The sequence below is a fragment of the Ambystoma mexicanum genome, chromosome 12 (assembly GCF_040938575.1).
Source record: "Ambystoma mexicanum isolate Mex_15411 chromosome 12, UKY_AmexF1_1, whole genome shotgun sequence".
NCBI classification, from domain to species: domain Eukaryota; kingdom Metazoa; phylum Chordata; class Amphibia; order Caudata; family Ambystomatidae; genus Ambystoma; species Ambystoma mexicanum.
This window is the reverse complement of record NC_090936.1, coordinates 448735804-448755829: the sequence shown is the minus strand read 5'-3', so window position 1 is coordinate 448755829 and position 20026 is coordinate 448735804. Positions and strand designations below refer to the sequence as shown.

General features: G+C 50.5%; 1 protein-coding gene across 1 annotated transcript in view; it reads left to right on the top strand.

Moving 5' to 3' along the window:
* Positions 1-20026, top strand: part of ATP6V1E1 (ATPase H+ transporting V1 subunit E1) — a 451663-nt gene that overhangs the window by 370696 nt on the left and 60941 nt on the right. The window lies entirely within an intron of this gene.

Genomic DNA, 20026 nt, shown 5'->3' with positions numbered 1-20026 from the left:
GCCCTTCAGGGACGGAAGGAATGACTTGAGAGCTGAGAGCACAGCCCGCAGCTCCAGGATATTGTTGTGGATATTCTTCTCCTCCAGGAGTCACAGGCCTCTGGCATGCAGACGTCCGGTGTGGGCTCCCCAGCCCTCCAGGGAAGCATCTGTGGTGACCGTCTCCTGGTATGGAGGGTTTTGAAACCCTTTGCCCTGGACGTGGATGCCCCACCACCTTTACGCCCGACGGAAACTCCTTGTTAAGAGGGATCTTGTCTGCAAAGCCTCGGGACACTTGTATCCAGCGAGCATCCAGGAACTCCTGAAGAGGTTGCATCCGTAACCTGCAGAGTTGCATAAGGTAGATACATGACGACATTATGCCGAGCAGTAACTTGATGGTCCTCACCGTGGCGGCCTTCAGTGACAACAGCCGGTGTACATTCCCCAGTATGGGCGCTAACCTCTCTCCAGAGGGTGACTCCAGGCAGGAGACCGCGTTGAGCTTGGCTCCCAAGAACCGTGCATTCTGTGATGAGTCAAGCAGGACTTTGGATAATTGACAGAGAACCCCAGATCGGTCAGCAGCCTGATGGCCTTCTCTGTGTTTTCGACAGCTACTTCCCTTGACTTGGCCCGGATGAGCCAGTCGTCAAGGTACGGGTACACGTGTATTCCCTGTAGACTTGGATGGGCTGCCACTGGTGCCAGGCACTTCATAAACACCCTGGGTGCCGACTTGAGGCCGAAAGGGGGGGGCCTTTAATTGGTACCGTCTTGCCTGTATTATGAAGCGCAAGAACTTCCGATGCTTCCTGTGAATAGGGACGTGGAAGTATGTGTCCTCCAGATCCAGCAACGTCAAGAAGTCTCCTTCCTCCAGTTGGCCGAGTACGTACTGCAACGTGACCATCCTGAATTTTTGGGACTTTAGGTACTTGAGACGCCACAGGTCTAGAATGGACCTCCAGCCCCCAATCTTCTTTACTAAAATGTATCTGGAGTAGACTCCGGAGCCCTGAGTCATCTTGGAACTAGCTGTATCGCCCCCTTTCGTAGCATGGCCCGTACCTCCTGCAGAAGCTGAGGTATGTGCTGCTCCTGCCGGGCCAGCGGAGGGATCCGCAGACACTCTTGCTGAAACTCCAGGTTATGTCCAGCACCCATCTGTCAGTGGAGATGATCTTCCACTCACTGATGAAATACGCCAGCCAGCCTCCCACCGGGGTGCATGGGTGGGGGCCCGACATCCTGGCCGGTTCAGTCCTGCTTTGGCACCTGCATTGCACCTTGGAAGCGACAACAGCGCTGGCTACCTCCACCAAAAGCCTTGGAACGGCCTCTGTAGGCCTCCTGGGTCGTGGACCGGGAGGGTTGACGGTATGACGAGGAACCTCCACCAAAACCCTTTATCGATCTGCTGGACTTTCTGCCGGAGGCACGAAAGGAAGGGCGGTGCTGCTGAAGAGTTCCCCGGGCACGAGCCGTCTCTGTATCAGTCTTGATGGCCTGTAATGACTCATCAACGGTCTTCCCGAAGAGGTTGTTCCCATCAACGGGCATGTCCAGTACCCTCGTTTGGACCTCCTGGCAGAAATTGGTGGCCTTCAGCCAGCCTCGACGACTGAGGCAGACACTGTTCCCCATCTGTCGATGTCCAGGGCCACTGTGATGGCATGGTCCGACGCCACCTCCCCTTCCTGGAGGAGGGAGATCGCCTCCACCCGTTTGTCACAGGCAGGAAATCCAGAATCCGGGCCAGTTTGTACCACAGTTCCCCGTTGTACCTGGCCAGGATCGCCAGTGCGTTGGCCGCCTTGACAGTCCATGCTGCGGTGTAGATGACCCTTCTCCCCATGGCGTTCAACTTCTTCCCCTCGCTGTCCGGAGGGATGGAGGACGAAGACCAGGGGTTAAATTATCTCTTCCTCGCAGCCGCCGATACCACCAAGTCCGTTGACGGTTGCAACCATAGGCACCTGGGTGCGGACTACGGCACCCATTATTTTTCTCTAGCCTATCCCTTCCGACACCCACGTGTACAGGGTTGAGAGGATGTCCAGCGATACATCTCTAGGAGTTGGGGTGGTAGGCCTACTAGGCCAGCACCATCAGCATTTCTGTCGTCGTCCCCGTCAGCATTTCTGCCGTCATTGTCCCTCACGTCCGTGTGGATGGCGTATATAGAACTCCTGGTCTTCCTCGTCCGAGGAAGAAACATTTGTTCCTTAGAGTGCGACTTGCCCTGAGGACTCCTCAACTCCTCCCCCCCAACCCCCTTTTTTTGCATCCTGATGGGTCGGATCGGGCTTAGCTCCGGCATCCTCTTTTCCAGTGTCCTCTCCTCTCCACGGCCTGGCCTCCCTCCGCTGGGGCAGGAGGAGCTGGATCAATGGCTGGAGACTGAGGCAGATGGTGAGGTTGATGGCGCCCTGCCCATTGCGGGACCCGCTTGCATTGTGACCCCAACAGAAATGGACTTGCGGTGCTTGGTCTTGTCCTGGGCCCTCATGGATAGGGCGCCCTCAAAGGACTTAGAAGCCCGCTCCTCGGACGGGCTGGTCCTGGGTCACGGCTTGGGGCACGGCGTAGAGGCCTTGGCGCTGAGCCACACCGCAAGTCTACTGTGACAATCTTTCATGGTTCTCTTGGTGAACCCGAGGCAGATCTTGCAATCTCCTTCTCGGTGGTCCGGATGGAGACGGAGGCACTGAAGGTGTTTGCTCTCCACAAACATGTTCCGCAATGTGCAGCTGGAACAGAGCTTGAAAAGAGAGCTTTACTCTTTCTTCACTTCCGTCATGGTCTGGAGTGCGGAGTAGGGCCGATGGACTTCTGGAACTTTCAATGAAAACTTGATGATCCTTACCCATGAGGGGCACTGAAATTCACTAATAAACGCATCCCTGCTTGTCGGTTGATGGAGAGAAAGAGTACAGAGGCAAAGAAGGAAAACTCTGCCATGCGCCGCCATCGTCCTCGTGGACTTTATGCATGGACTCTTGACCGTCGTCCGTGGACGTCGCCTCCATAGTTTGAGCGGCGACCTGAGACTGTTTCGGGGCCACCTCGCACCCCCTTTTTTGCCTCCCCGAGAGTTCTGAACCAGGACCTGGGCGGTACCTTTACCCCGTCTGGAGAGCCTGCAGTCTTTGCCAAGGCCTCTGTGGCGGTGTCGCGCCGTGGGGGCAGGGACAGTTTCTGAGCTGCGGGAGACACCCTTGTAGGATCAGCGCCCGTAGCTGCCGTGGTAGTAGTAGCCATCGACAAAGTCGCCGACAAGGATTGTGTGCCGGTTGAGCCTGCTTGGGCTGCGCAGCCTTCTTCTCCTCTGTCCTTGGTTTATCGGATTTCTCCTGTAGCTTCGCTGGGGTGGACGACTTCCTTTTGAAGAGGAGCTCGACGGTAGGCTGGCAATGGAGGCAGAAGGTGATGCTGAATGCGCCCTATCCAACTTGGGACCCGCATCAGCGGCGAACCCGGTGGACTCGGACATGTGGATCTTAGCCTTATCTTGGGCACCCACGGATGGGGTGACCTCACAGGACTTAGACCGTTCCTCTGACCGGCCAGTCCTGGACGAGGTATGACCCTGCTCGAAGCACGGGTCAGAGGCCTTGTTTGAGTTGAGCCATGCCGCCAGCCTACTATGCCTGTCTTTATTGTCTTTTTAGCGAAAACTAAGCATATCTCACACTCTACCTCCTTCTGGTCCGGGTGTAGGCAGCAGAGGCATTGTAGGTGTTTGTCTTCCACAAACACATTCCGTAGCCCGCATTTGGTACAGGGCCTCAAGTGGGACCTTCACTCCTCCTCCGACATGGTCGGAGGGCACGAAGTAGGCCCAAGATGGCCTTCTAGAACCTTCGCCGTTAAGGGGCGCGGAACTTCACCGACAACAGATCCCCGTTGCCGGCAGATAAGGAAAAGAGCACCCAGGCTCTTTGCAACAAAAAATTAACTTTTCTCATCGAAAATCTCGAAAAAAAACATACAAATAGCTCGGAGAGCAAACTCTAGGGCTCCCAACACTGAGGCCTGCAGTAAAAATCTGAAGATGGCTGCCAGAGGTGGGGCCTATGGTGACCCGCTCTGGGCGAAAGACTATAGTGTACTGTTGGGGGGCACCCTGTCCTGGGAGTATTGGGAATCCCCAGGGACACATAGCACCGAATACATTGTCATAGACCCTAGATGTGGAATAATGTGAAAAATTGTTTTCTGTGAAGCATGAGTACAAGCAACCAAGCTCTGATAAGGTTGCAATAGAAAAGTTGAAGGTTGGCAGCGACCAAGATGGCCGCTTGCTAAGGGAGCTCCACCAACCTCAGGTGGAGCGTGCCCTGAAGCATCCTTTTCGGTGGATGAAGTGTTTCCCGGGCAACATCCTGATGTGCCGGAGACCCCGCTGAGTGTGTGAATGGGGTTCTGGCCGGAAGAGCAGCAGGCACTGCAGAGCTGTGCTGAGAGGCCTGCGGTTTTTGTAACAGGCTGCATGGCCGACTGGTAGAACCTGGCTGGTGGCGTCGGGTGGGGCGCTGTGCTCGCCAGCCGCCTTAGCCAGAGGTGTGGAGACCCGATGCACCCATAGTAGGGGACGTGTTTCCAGACCGCCAAACAGGTCGGCACTGCCCAGCGCCCGGCTTATGGGAAGAGTGGAGGCTGGCCTTGGTAATGCCGGGGACTGCAGGGCTGCCGGAGACAAAGGCTGGTGGGTGAACAACTCCCCCCGGGATTGGTGACTGTGGCCCGGGCAAAGTATACTGTTGGGGACTTGCTGGGAGCGGAGTGCTGGGGAATTCACGCTTTACCTCCGGGTCCCCCTTAGGGTGAAGAGCACCGCTCGGCATCCTGATCCCCCTGCCTGATACCCGGTGGGTGCCTTTGCAGGCCCCCAATTGGTAGGAAGCAGATGGGGGTGGGGGGGTTGATGCTGAGGATAACCCACAAGGAGACCCCCACTGGACTTGTCTGCCTGTTCTTTGCTCTCCGCTCCACCTGCAGTGGGGGGTCTGGTGGCCACAAGCTTTGGAGCCGGGAGATGTGGTCTTGGAACGGCCATGTAGTGGTGGCTTGTCCTTTTGTGAGAGACAGATAGCACTGAGAGAGGAGTGTCCCTTGGCCCCGGCTGAGCATCACTTCTGACCCCCTCCCACCCCTCACCTTGTGCTGGGGCCTGATTAAGAGCAGACAGCTGTGCTGCGGACTGCCTGGGCAGATATGGGTCTGGGGCCCTTGATTCCCACCATGCTGGTTCAGCAAGGTAATTGCTTCCTGACACCTCAGGAGCCTGGCACCAGGAAGACTATCACCACTTGGCAGTGATTTGGGCCTCTCCGTGGAGGCGCGGGACACTGGCATCTACCTGCATGTGTCCCTGTAAGACACAGAAGAAGCTGAGGTCGGTGACATCCCTATGGTCCCCAGTAGCTGAGCTGGAAGTGGCTAGTTACTCCGGTAAACCACCTGGTGAGACAATGGCAGCCGCAAAAGAGGTGGGTGCTGTGGAGTCGTCCCTTACGAAAGAACAAACTGTTGGAGTGTATGGCCACCCTGCAGGAGAAGCTCTCAACCTCAGTCAGAAAGGAGATTGCGTCTGCGAAGGAGGGGCTCCAGTCGTCTCTGGATGCGCTCTCAAAGGACCTGAAGCAAATAAGCACGAGAGTGGGGGTGCAGAGAAGTCCATAAACTCTCTCCAGGAAGATGTCATTCATTTGTAGAGGGAACTTGCTGGAACTAAGCAGGGAATGGAAGAGCGGATCTCCACCATTGAAGATCTGGAGAATAGGCATCGGAGAGGATCCAGGGTCTTGAAGAATCAACGGAAGGAACGGGCATGAAGGCAAGGGTTTTCCACTTTATCAAAGGCACTTTCCCCAGCATCTCTGCAGATCCCATCGTCCTTGATACAGTGCACAGGGTTGGACTTCTCCGGAAGGGCCCGCAGTGTCAACCCAGAGACACTCATGAAATTACACGCGTTCACTGTCAAGTTGGAGCTCCGGAGGACCTCTAAGTCAATTGGGGAGATTTCCTATGGCACATAAACTTCTCATCTTCCAGGACTTAGCAACTCTTTCGCTCCAGAAGCGTCTGGCGTTCAGGTCGGTGACTGGGAAACTCCGGCAGGAGCAGATACAATATCGATTGGACGTTTCCCTTTGACCTGCTCTTTATGGGGTGGGGAAGCAGTGGTACTGTGCGGCTCTGGATGAAGCAGCTAGGGTCTTGGGGATCTCACTAGAGCAGCCTAAAGAGGATGGCAATGAGATTAGATGGAGGCGCGTGCTGGGCAGGAGGCTGAAGGGGAAGGGGGTGCGGTACAGGGCCCCATGGGATGAATGACGATTTTAGCAGGAGAGAATGTTAGATGAATGGGTCTCTTGCCCGCTGTTGGTTTGGAATTTGAACTTTGGATGGGTTTGTGGGACAGGCTTGTCTGATTGGGAAAAGTGGTTCCTGGTGGGGCACATCTGCCTCTACAGACCTGGATATGGCTTGAGTATGTTGTTCATGTTTATTCTTGTTGGTATGTTAAATTGGAGGTGGCATTGACATGTAAGGTGCCTCATGGTACAAGCAGGGGAAGAGTCTCAACCAGAGTTCTACTGTGACACAGTTTGGGGCAGCCCGTAGGCGCTGTGTCTCAACTCTCTCTCTCTCGCTCTCTCGAATTAAGATGTCTGACACACAATGTTAGGGGGCTGAACTCCACCAGGAAACGTAGTGTAGTGATACACAGACTGAAGCGTTCTCAGATTGATATCACATTTATCCAGGAACGCACTTGAACAGATCAGACGTGGTTAGGTTGTGCACCAGGGAGTTCCTGCAGCAGTTCTTTTCCACACACCGTCCCAAAAAATAAGGAGTTGGTATTCTTATTGGGTAGACCGACTTTCTCCAAATTAAGGGATGAAATATGATGGGGAGGGGCGCTTTCTCTTTGTTACTGGTCTTTTGGGGGGGTTCTCGCGCCACTCTGGCGTCCTTATTTAGGCCAAAAGCGGGGTAGAATGACTTCCTTCTCACAGTGCTGGGTGAGCTGTTGGTGTACTCCACGGGCCATATTGTTCGAGGGGGGAATTTTTACTTGCCCATGGAACCCAACTCGGATGAGTCTTAAAGGGATTATTGGGGATATGCACGTCCCTCTGCTGTCCTTCTTAAGCAGTTTGCAGATCAGCATCTGGTTGAATCTTGGCGCCATTTACATCCAAATTTGATGGACTCTACCTTCTTTTCATACACTCACCGCATATATTCGATAATGGATGAAATTTGGGTGGGCAAAGTTTTTATCTCTATGGTGGCCAACATTGGCATGGGCACTATCAATTTCTCGGACCATGCTCAAATCCACATGAGTCTGACTTTACCACCCAGCGAAGAAGGATGTAAATGTTGGAAGCTCAATCAAGCGTTGCTGAACAACCCCCATTGTTCGGGAGGAGATTAGTATGGCAATTGCTGAGTTCTTTCAGATAACCCTGCGGGCCACATCCCAGAGATCACTCAATGAGATGCATTCAAGACCTATAAAAGGGGGTGTCTTTATTTTACAGGCGGCTGGGTTTAATGAGTACAGAAAAAAAGCAAGCTGCCTCGCTTGCTCAGGAGCTGAAGAGTAGAGAGACTGCTAGAGGGAAACAGACTCACTCAAGGCCTTTCGCACCTTGGCAGATTAAATACAAGTTAATATTCTTGAGAGTTTGAGGGCGGATTTTAGTATCATGCTGGCCAAGCAAAAAATACTTTGAAGAAGGCAACCGAGCGGGAAAGATCCTTGCTTGGAAGCTCAAGCAGAGAATTAATTTGGGGAAGATAGCTGGCATCAGGGATTTTACAGGCAAGATGCTATGTAATAACCGAGAACTGTTGGGGGAGTTTGATACCTTTCATAAAAAGCTTAATACTTCCGACCACCCGAACCAGGCATCTGTACAGGAATTTCTGGGCCAATACCCCTTGCTTAGACTCTCAGCAGATTAGCGCGTCCTCCTTGGAAGTGAGATCAACAAGGAGGAAATCCTGCAGGCAATCTCATCCCGAGTGTGGGGAGGGCCCCCGAGCTGGTTGGCCTAACACCCTTTTTTTAAAACGTTCTGCGGGAGTCTCTTGGAACCACTGCACATGCTCTTTAATGGGATGTTCTTGCAGGCTGTTTCCACTTCGACCATGGGCCAGGCTAGGATATCCCTCATTGCAAAGTCAAACAAGGATCCGGCTTTGTGCACTTCATACAGACCCATCGCCGTACTGAACACTGAAATTAAAATCTATGCAAAACCCTTGGCTTTGAGGTACGAGAAGGTAATGCCATTTCTGGTGTGGGAGGACCAGGTGAAAATTGTAAGGGGTCGTCAGGGGTCGGACATCTTCCAGAAAATCACTAACCTCATAGACATGGCTCATCGCATGGGCCCCCCGGCTATATTACTGGACCTTAATCCCAAAAGGCGTTTGACTTTGTTGAGTGGCCTTTTCTCTGAGAAGTCCTGTATAATCTGGGTGATGGCTTTAAGGGGGTGTTCTCTCTACTCATGCCCGATGGCACGGATTGCCACTAATGGTAGGCTCTTGCAGGGATTCACACTCCAGAGGCACCAGGCAGGGGTGCTCCCTCTCACCTCTCCTGTATGTGCTGGCAGTGGAACCGCTTGCAGTTCAAATTAGAGCAGAGGAGCACATACAGGGCATCCTGTATAGGGGGGATGCTCACAGATCGCTCTCTTTGAGGATGACGTGATCTTGACCCTGCCGAGGGCTGAATCCTTGGTCCCCGAGGTTCTGGATGCTTTCAGGTATCTGGGTTGAAGGTGAACCTAGGCCAAGGGTAAGATGCTGAATATTTCATGTAGAACAGAGACGCTGTGTTTTGAAGCATGCAGCTGCCTTCATTTGGGCATCTGGGAAGCTTAAATACTGAGGGGTGTATTTTAGCTCCCCTTACCCCCCTCGCCCCCCCCCCCATCCCCCAGTGTGGGGACCTGTTCCAAGCTAACTTCCCTACTCTATTCTACACCTTTAAGACTTACTTGCTATCATTGGGGATGAAGGCCATCTCTTGTTTTGGGATTATCTTGGAGATCAAAATTAATAGTTTGCCACGGCTGTTGTACCATTTTCAGGCATTCCCAGTCGTGGTTCCGGACAGTAATCTGGTGGCGCTGTAGAGAGAGATCATGAGCTATGTTTGGAAGGGGGGAAAGCCGAATCGCAAAAGCCACTCTCTTTAGGCCCAGGCATAGAATGGTTATGGCACACCCGGAAATACATGGATATTACTGTGCAGCTCAGGTAAGGGTCATACACGACTGGATTAATCCCTTCACGTCTAAAGGTTGGTGTCAGCTGGAGGAGAACGTGGCAGGTAATCATGGCTGCCTAAAGGGGATAGGCCGCAGAGTGTCTACGAATTGCCTGCTACAGGGGTGACTATGCTAGTCTGGGATTGGGTGACTGCAAGTCTGGGACTCAGTGGCGGTGCGCCTGGGACTCTCCTCGTTCCCTTTGCTGCTCACTCTGGTTCACTACAAACCCAATTTCCTTCCAGCTTTTGATAAGATTGCATTTATTTTCTAGCTGGAGGGCTGGGGGCTGCGAATTTCTTGCACATATGTTTGATAATTGCCAAATTCTGTCTTTCGATTCCTGCAAGAACACTTTTGGGGTGAAGGAGAGGGACATGTTCCAGTTTTGGCAGCTGCAACACTGTGCGATGTAACCTAGCATCAGGCAAGCTGCCACTGGGACACTTACGGAATGTGAAAAGCTTATATTCTCGCTTGCTACCTGCAGGGGACTTGTGGCCAAACTTTACTCTTGCTTGGGCAGAGAGCAAGGGGTTTCTTTCCCATCATGTGTGCGTGGCATGAGGATCTTGGCTTGACCTCTTCCCCAGAGAATTGGAGGCGAAGTTAGAGGGGGTTGACCAGGTCTACGAGGAGTGTCCAATATGCAGAGCGTGTATTGAGGTTCTTGGCACAAGGATATCCAACACCTGATAGGATGCGGCACATAGGGATAGGGAATGACAGTGGGCTGTGCTGGAGGGGCTTTGGGGGCACGGGAACATACATACATATATGGTGGTGCTGTCCTAAACTCACACAATACTGTCCTTATGTATTGACCACGCTTAACAGTGTAGTGGGTTCATCGTTGCTGCTGGACCAGAGCGTCTGCCTGCTAGGGATTGTCTGGGGGGGTAGCAGATGGGGCGTAGAATCTCAACATTTGTCTGGTACATACAATGCTCATCGCAGCAAGGCCCTCAATAGCTTTCTGCTGGAGGACCTCCAAGCTGCCACTGTAGATGACTGGTGGGCACGCATGTGGGCAATGATGGCGTTGGAAAAGGTGGCTTACTGCTCCGATAATGAGGTGAAGGCCTTTTTTCAGAGGTGGGGAGAGTTTTTGGCATATGCATGGACTCATAAAAGAGACTATACATGCCCCTCAAGATGGAGTGCGATGGGTCTGCTTGAAGACCTATTGGAGTGGGCCACGACCCCAAGGTTTAACTGAACTGTTGGGACTCATCTTTAAAAATGTCTTACTTTTTCTTCTTAATTCTTGTGCCAACTGCGTGTGGGTATGTCACTTAGTACCTCTGAGTTATGTCTTTGTAGTTACAATTTTTCTTTATTTGATGCTTCTTGCAAGGCCTCCCACTCAAGTGGGAGTTCAAATGTAGCTGCAACTGTTGCAATGTTTGTTTTACAATTTAAAAAATACCAATAAAGAAGATTTCAATCAAAAAATAAAATAAGGTTGTAATAGAAAGTTTGAACCTAATTAACCCCAACAGTGCTTTCATAAAGTGTTACGAACCTCGAACACACCCACCACCAATTGTGCAAAAATGTGCCTCCTCCATGAGACCTGCTTCTGCAGGCTAAAGAATTGTATTTGAGCCTGAACTGCTTACCTACTACTGGTAAGCAATTTACTGGCCTACTCATTATTCTGTGCCCCCAGAAAACATTGCCACACTTCTGCAAGTGTTCCCCATTATGCCTCCTACAGTGTCTTTCCTAACTCCATATGACACTCCTCCATGAATGCCCTGTGATTCCTGTGTATACCGGTGTTTAAGAAGTATTTATGATGAATAACCCTCTGTCCACTTGTGATTGGAAATTGGGATAAACATATATTCTAGTTCTCAGAACTGGAAACGCAGTATACCTGTCTCTTCCCAAGGTTGTATATTCTCTTGGTAGTGCACAGGGCCACGTTTTCATGCAAAGCCACCACTTTTTCTACCTTTGCTTCTATTATGGTGAATATGGTTTCCAATCTCCGTACATGGCGGGAGGTGGAAAAACTGCAGGAGGTATATTTGATGACATGATTGTTGTACTAAACTGAATAAACAGATTTATTTTTGAAAAAATGGTTTCCAATCGCCTATCTTGCTCTCCATAATTATACACTTATTAAAGAATGCCAGCCAGTACTTCTTAGAGCATCCTAATCGGTGCTGCTTGATAATATTTTAACACAACTGTGAAAGCCATGCTCTCTCTTCTCATTTAAAATGCTGGTTTTCTCTTTTGAAGTGCCGGAAACATGCATTGCAGGGCTTGTCTTGGACTCGCGCAACATGAAGTCCATTATGTTGGGAAGCGCTTGAAATGTATACAGTTGCCTCAGTAAGATATTCATTTTGGGATTTTAATCCTTCTTAATCTTGAGATAGCAGCATTTTGCCAACCATGCATCTTTTCTCAAAGTTGCCCAAGTTCAGTTAAGTAATTTGAACCTCTAGTTTTTTAATATATTGCTCGGCCTACTGGAGAAAGTTAGCCTTTGGCAAGTAGACACTTCTTGCAAGAGTGTCCTGTTCAAGACTGTCTTTTGCAGATTAACTTTTAACACAATGCCACTCTTAACTGGTCGAGCTAAACTCCAACCCAGACATCTACCTTTCCTGATTTGACAATGTCAGCAAAAATTGCAAGTTTGTGTCTCTTCATACCAAATCCCATTTTAAATCTTCAACAACCCTGATGCAAGACATGGGAAATCCCAGTCTAGTGCTACCCAGTAAGAACTCTGCCGGTAATAAGAATCAGTTTAATTGCATCATAGTCCGAAATACTGCATAGTTTGCCAGAATCACATTAATGAGCCCAGTACAGCTTCCGGGCTCTGGAGTCCAGTGTTCGAGAGCCACAACAATCACCAGGTTTTCAGGATAGCCACTGACTGTGTAGTGCGGTTTTCTGATTTCTTCAAAAGTATGTTTGTGTGGATTTTTTTTTTAAAGTTTTTATTACATTTTTTAAACAAACAATAAAACCAAACAAACAGTGCATGTTCAACAGTTTCATTACACTTTTTAAATTCCCTAACCACTACCCCACCCCCCTTGCGAGTCTATCATCTTGAGCCATCAGATTCCACACCCTGTGGTTCGGTCTCCTCCTCAACAGGTTCAGTCGGGTCATCTAATGACCCAAACAATCCGGCTATCGGTGATCTTGCCATGCTATGGTTTTGGCTTCTGCCCATTTTTGCAGGTCTTTCCACCACCCCTCTATCCTCGGCATATGGCAGGACTTCCATCCCATGGCAATCCTTCTCTTTGCAAGCACATAAGCAAGGTCCCTTAGTTTGCTTACATGCCTGAGTTTCCGTGGTCTGGGGGAACCCCCCCCCCCAGCAGGCAGGCCCATACCATGTCCACTACTATCTTGACCCCTCTTCCTTCTAGTTTCTCTTTTACACCCCTCCAGAACCTCTCTATGATCAGGCAAGACCAAAACATGTGCACCATGCCTGCGTTCTCTTCGTCGCACTTGGGGCATGCTTGCCGACCTGCGTTATCGAACCTAGATATCCTCCAAGGCATCATATAAGCCCTGTGTGTTATGTAAAGCTGTATCTGTTTCAGTCTCGTGTTTCTAGACACCTTCTTATGATACCTTTGCACCCGTTCCCACATCCCATCTCCCATTTGGGCCCCAACCTCCGTTTCCCAGTCCAGTCTCAGCTGTGTGACCTCCTTCCCCAGTTTAGACATCAACATCTCGTGTAGTCTGGAGACCTCATGGCCCCCCTCAGCTATATCATATATAACGTCTATGGTGGCGTCCAGTTCTTCCGCCAACACAGTTTTGGGCCACATTCTCTTAATCCTCTGTACCATTCTGTGGTACGTGATGTACTGGCCTTTGTGCAACCCAGCCTCCTCCCGCAGCCCCTCAAAGGTAACACAAGAGCCCCCCTGCCAAATATCCCCCATCGTTACCACCCCAGCCGGCTCCAAGTGGGTCCGGAGTATCAGTCGCAGCTGAGCGTCTGCCCCTGTCAATACCACCAATGGCATCTGCGGCGAGCATGGGGACGGGTTCCCCATCAATTGGCATGCCCTGCGCCACACCTTCCACCCTGGCTGCATTATTTTAGGGTGCCCCACCATCTCCGCCCTGGGTGCCCACATAACTTCTTTCAAATAAAAGGGTGCACAATCCTGCCCAAACAGCCTAAATTCGGAGGTCTCTTCATCAGATAGCCATTTGGCAACATATTGCAACTGGCTCGCCACATAGTACACCTCGTAATTGGGCAGCTTTATACCCCCTTTGTCATGGAAGTTCTGGAGCTTCCATAACGCCACTCTGTTTCGCGTGCCATGCCACAGAAAGTCCCTACACATGCTATTCAGTTTGGCAAAAAACCCCTTAGGGATCAGATGCAGAATATTCCCGAAGTAATGTAGGAGCCTTGGCAGGACCACCATCTTTAGCATCGCTCCCCGCCCCATCATCGCCCAAGGCAGCTTTGCCCAAAACCGCATGCATTTCTCAATTTATTTGGATTGCCACCTCTGTATTACACCTATGCTCCTCCCCCACGGTGTGATATATATCTATCCCCAGGTACTGAAAAGTACTAACCGCCCACGGTACCTGTAAGACCTGTAACCTCTCTGTTGGAACCCCTGTATACTCCCCCAACGGGAACAGACTAGACTTCTGGGGGTTCACCGCTATGCCTGATAGCACCGAGTATCTCCCAAGCACTTCCAAAATGTACTGGAGGTTCTCCTCCGGATACCGCACATACAGCAACATGTCGTCCCCATATAGGGAGACCAAGTGCCGCTCCCCGTTCACCTCGATGCCTATGGTGTCGTATTGCTGCCTCAAATAGATCGCTAGAGGCTCCAGAGCCAGAATGTAGAGCATAGGGGACCACGGGCATCCTTGTCTAGTACCCCTACTAAGCTGCCACCTCTGATATCACAGATCCCGTCTTTACTCTGGCCAGCGGTTCACTATACAAAATCTCCGCCCATCTTACATAGCCAGGCCCCAACCCATAGTGTTTCAGGGCCTCTTGACGGAGTCCAAGGCCTTGATCGCATCCAGGGACAAGATTGCCATTTCCTCCTCACTTCCGCTGCCAAAATCAATGATCCTCTGAAGTCGCCTATGATTGTTGGTGATGTTTCTATGGGGGACATAGCCCATTTGATCCGGATGTATTAATTTACCAATGACCTTTTTCAGTCTATTCGCCAAGACCGCAGTTAATATCTTGCCGTCTTGGTTCAACATTGACACAGGTCTGAAGGAACCACAGCTGTGCCCTGGTTTATTTGGTTTAGGGAGAGGTACTATAACAGCCTTTCTCAGTGACTCCGGCAGGCGGCCCGTCTCAAACGCCTCATTTATCATCTCTAGCAGCGGGGGGAGGACCTCTTCTATATATACCTTGTAAAATTCACCTGGGAGCCCGTCTGTCCCCGGGGTCTTACTAGTAGGCAACTGCCTCACCACCTCCCCCAGTTCTTCCAGGGTAATCGGGGAGTCCAATTCCTCCCTTTCCTCCTCACTTATCTTGGGCAGCCCCATATCCTCAAGCGTTTCTTCCATCATTGCCCGGCTACTTTCCCCGTCTTCCCCGTATAGCACTTTATAATAGTCCACAAACGCTTGATTAACCCCCTCCTGGGTGTCCTCTACGCTACCATCTTCCCTCTCTATAGCTCTGATTGTGGCTCTAGGGGTCTTGCTCTTATATAACCACGCCAAAAGCCTCCCCGGTTTGTCACCTCCCGCATGCTGTCTCTCTATGTACCTTTTATAGTTAAGGTTGCACAACCTCTCCCAGTAATCCGCACATTTTTGCTGCAGCTTAAGTATCAAATCTAGTTTCTCCGCTGTATCGTCGCCGGCTTTTAAGGCCTCTTCCAATTTTGCTTCCGTCTCCCTCAGTTCTGTTGAAACCCCACCCTGTAGGCCCTTGGATTTTGCCATGGCCGCCCCCTCATAACCACTTTAAAGGCCTCTCATAGTGTCCCCGCCGAGTCCACACTCCCAGTATTGGTTTCAAAATAATTTACTATCTCCTCCCGTAAATCTTCTCTAAAGAAGGGGTCTCTCAACGCCTCCGCTCGTAGGCGCCACGTCGGGATCCTCGCCCTCGGGGGGCAATATTGCCACGCAAGAATCAGGGGCGAGTGGTCCGAGAGGACCTTTGCCCTGTACGCTGTGCTCAATTTCCGCTATCATTTCTGGTGATGCGAAGACATAGTCTAGCCTTGTTGATAACTGCTGTGGGGCCGAGTAATGCGAATATTGCCTTTCCCCAGGGTGCCATACTCTCCATGCATCTTCCAACCCAAAGTCATCAAGCAGTGTCTGTAGCATCCTGGCTGCAGGGGCCGGTCTATCCAATTTCCCATCCGATCTATCCACCCTCGGGTTCAATACACAGTTGAAGTCCCCTCCCCAGATCACTGCGCTTCCCACACACACGCTCAGGTTCGCACTCAGTGTCCTAATGTACGCCGCCGTGTTCTGGTTTGGGGCGTACGTGTTAACAATACTCATCTCCCTATTCTCTACCAATCCCCTCAGCATAACCATCCTCCCGTCTGTCTCAGGCACCACTAGCAACCGCTGAAACAGGACATGTGGCGACACCCATATAAGTACTCCTCTTGCGTAGGCCGAGTACGAAGAGCCCAACAGCACCCCCTTCCACTTTACCGCAATCGTGTCCATCTTCTCACGTGTAAGGTGGGTTTCCTGTAGCAATGCAATATCTATTTTCTGCCTGTGCAAATACAGCATAACCTTGTTCCTTTTTAAATAGCTATTAAGCCCCCGCACATTCCATGTGAGTATTTTAAGGTCCTCCATGGCCCGGTATGATCCCATTTCCTCCCCCCCCAGGTGCAGTGTAACCTTGAGTTCCATTCCAATCTATATAGGCTCGCATCCCCTTCTAAAACCCTGTTAACCAAAAACACATCGATCTTCCCACTCCCTCCCCCCCGCCTCCCAACCCTTCCCCAACACTCCCCCCCCCCCCCCCCCCAACTGTTGCCCAGCTCCATCCCTGGATCTCAGGCTCCCCCGCATCTAGCTCTTTCCGGCTTTTGCCTGTACTCGAAGCTCCGCCGGGTGAGGCCGCCCTAGTGGCCAACCTACTATAACTACAACTACAATTCGGGGGGGGGTAGGGTGCTACCGCCCTGCCGCTCCGATAGCACATCAAAGAACTACACATTGCTAAACAGTTTAAATATATGTAACCGCCACTATATTCAAGTCCGTCAAGTTTCTCACAATCCGTAATATGTTATCGGATATCAGCCTCCTACAGCCAGGTCCATCGTTCTCAGCCTTCGCCTAGGATGTTCGCTCGCCGCCATAGCAAAATGCATACCTTATCTGAGTCACTTTTCACGTCCATTTTGTGTCTCCTCCGTGTCTTGATCCGGGCAGCCCTGCAGATCCAACCACGTTGTCGCTTCTTCCGGAGTGTCAAAGTGCATTTTGCCCTTATACACGACCTTCAATTTCGCAGGGTACAGCAGCATATATGTTATCCCAGCCGCCCGCAGCCTCCTTTTGATGGTTACATAGCTGTACCGCTGCCTCTGGACCAGCATAGTGTAATCCGGGTATGCCGTGATAGTGCTCGATGCCCTCTCGATTGTTCCACCTTTCCGAAAATACTCCAATATTTTTTCCCGGTCTTTATAGTTCAGTATCTTGGCAATTATCGCTCGTGGAGGGGCCCCCGGTCTCGGCTTCCGCATGAGGGCTCTGTGTGCACGCTCGACCCAAAATCCTTGTGAGAGTGTACCGGCCCCGATTCCTTGTAGGAGTAAGTTCTCGATATAATCAGTCGGGCCCTGACCCTCCTCGCCTTCCGGCAGACCCACCACACGAATGTTGTTTCTCCTCGCTCTCCCTTCTGCTTCTTCTGCTCGAGACTCCAAGTTGGCCACCTGTTGCTTGAGGATCTCTTTTGTATTGTTGGCACCAGTGTCCGTATTAGATTTCACCGCGCCCTCCAGGCTGCTTGTGCGTTCCGCCAGTCCCCTGACATCCTGTCTCAGCAGGGAGACTTCGATGCCCACTGCTTCAATTTTAGCCTCCTGGGAAGTACGTAGGTCCATCATCGCAACCCCCCAAGATTCCTTCAGCTCCGTAATGGCTTCCAAAATCTGATGATTATCAGCCGCTGTCGCACCCTCAGCCTGTGCCATCGAGCCTTTGGTTGAGGTGGCCGAAGGAGACAGTTGTGCTTTTGCAAAAATGTCCATCGTGGGTTGTTTGGTCTTGTTCTTGCCCACGGCCTCTCGCGCCGCCATTTTCTGGTTACCGTTGGGTCTCCCTATCACGATTCAGCGACCAAGTGTCTCCCCAGCTGCAATTTCCGCTCTTTAACGACTGTCGCGGTGGTCTCCAGGCAGTCGCAACCTCCACCTCCTCTCGCCGCTGCTAGTTCAACGCCGAGCGAGTGCTTGTCGTGCTGGTCGTGGTGCGGCCTGCATTTTCACACCTCTGCTGCCCTCGGGCCCCTGCCGTTCGGGCCGGCACCCAAGCTTTCACGACTCAAGACCTACGGCCCCCGGGGGTTTTTGTATGCCGCCTTCACCTCGCCATTGTCGTTCTTTCCCCGTGGCCGCCGCCTCTATTCGTCCTCTTCGGGTACCCGGGTTTCGTTTCTTTTGTTGTTGGTCATCTTGTGTGACAATGGACCGAGCCGCCGCCGTCGTTCGTTGAGCAATTCCTCCAGACTCCCGCTTATGATTTTTCTCGATCTTTATACAATGAGCGAAGCATCCATTCCCATGCGTGTGTGATCTATTCTGGAACCAGTGGCGCACTTTTAAAGGTAGTTCCGGATCTCCACGGAAAGCACGTCCTACTCCATGGCTGCTCAAGCCACACCCAGTATGTTTGTGTGGATATACTGAAAAACTGGGTGATTTGGCCCTCAATGACTTGAAATTGAGATCAAACCTGTGGAGTTATTTAATTGGAAGAGGCCATTCAATGCATTGCAAGGCTTTTTTTGGCATTGAGCGAGTTAACTGACTGAATCATCCCATATCTTGTAATGTCTTGAAAATGTGGCAGTCACTGACCATGATTTGCAACCTGCCTTGCTTCATATTCAGACAAGCCACCTTTGCTCTCTCTGGCATTGAGGTACAATTCCTATTTTGGGGTATTCTAGGGTCACTTTGTAGGGCCACTCAGCTTTTTGCTTTTTTTCCCTCATTTTTTTCTTGCTCACTTTAAAAACGAAATGTTTAATAAAAAATAATTGAGATGCCTTTTGTAGCCCTTTTTACCTTGTTTGTGGTATTGGGTCACCCCTAATGTGCCCAGTCTCAGGCACCCCCTTTTTGCTCTAATGTGATTACATCACACTTTGTTTTAAGAGGTAGGTTGGTAGCAGCAGTACTTTGGCTTCACTAGGGCTGCAAGCCATTTTATCGCATTGGTAGCCCAATGTCCCTTTTTCGTAGGCATTTGGGCACCAGTGGATTTAGCCTTGCTTGCAGCCATTTTGTTTTCTAGGGCTCTTTGTTCGAGGCAACCACAAGGTGGCCTTCAATGGTCATTCCGACCATGTGGGCTCTTTGTGAGCCAAAGAGTTCCACCAATTTTCATGTGTGCATTGTTATTATTTGTAATGCTATGCCGTACAGGAGCCAAATGAATGTGTTGTTGGTGTAGTGATATTTAGAATATTTTGCTTTTGGCTAAAATGTCTGCTACCATTTTTCTGCAATATTCTACCTATAAGTGTTAGATGCAGACCATCGCATATAACAAGGGTGGGTTGTCTTTTGGACACTGTACATCTTTGTTCAGGTTCTGGTCACCATTGCCTGCTTGGTTGGTTGTGTGGTACGCTTGCCCCTTCAACCCCCTGCCCTGGTAACTAAAGTTTGGTGTGGTAGTTGACCCACATTTAGGCAGAGGGGTTCGGATGGTCCTTTCAGACCTACTTCTGGACATTCTTTGACTAACTCATTGTGCCGTTTACTCAGGAGAGGTTTGCGTATTAGAAATAACTCCACGCCAGAGATTTTGGATGCCGATTTTAAAAGGACTGGTCAACGACCAAGGAAATGTGGTTATTGCGAACGTTGGAAAATCTAAAAGACCATAGCCGAGAGATTCACTCCAGAATAAAGTCCTTGCCTGGTTACGGTCCAAAGCTGGAGACAGCTGTATTAGAACTCAGGATGTTAGACTTCTGCGGAGGATCCAAATTAAGGAATAGTCCTCCATGAATGACTTGTACTGTGTCGCGATTGGTTGTGGCCATAGAAATCTTCCCTCTTTTGAGCTGTTGCAATAATCTGGAAACAGACTTCCACCACGAGTATAAGAATTGTCACTGACTGAATTGTTTTGTATTTCCGATGTTCTATTACAATTGATTTGTTTGTTTGTTGTATATTTTGTAGTGGTCTGAGGCCGATAGGCGAATTGGCCCTTGATAAAAATTCAAACAAAAAAACAAAAAATTACTAGTTTTATAATATACTGGATATCTTTTTAATGCTGTGTATTATACCCCCAGGTACTTTTTTGACCCGATAGATTTCTATGCATGTCTTAATAAAGTATATATTTTTTCAGTATATCAGTGTAGTGCATTTTCTTGATGTGTGGACTAATTGTAGCTTTGCGTCCGCCTGCTACCCCATACCTGAGAGCTAAGCCACTTAGCCCACATTACCTACCTTTTAAGAGGTTTTTCTTCC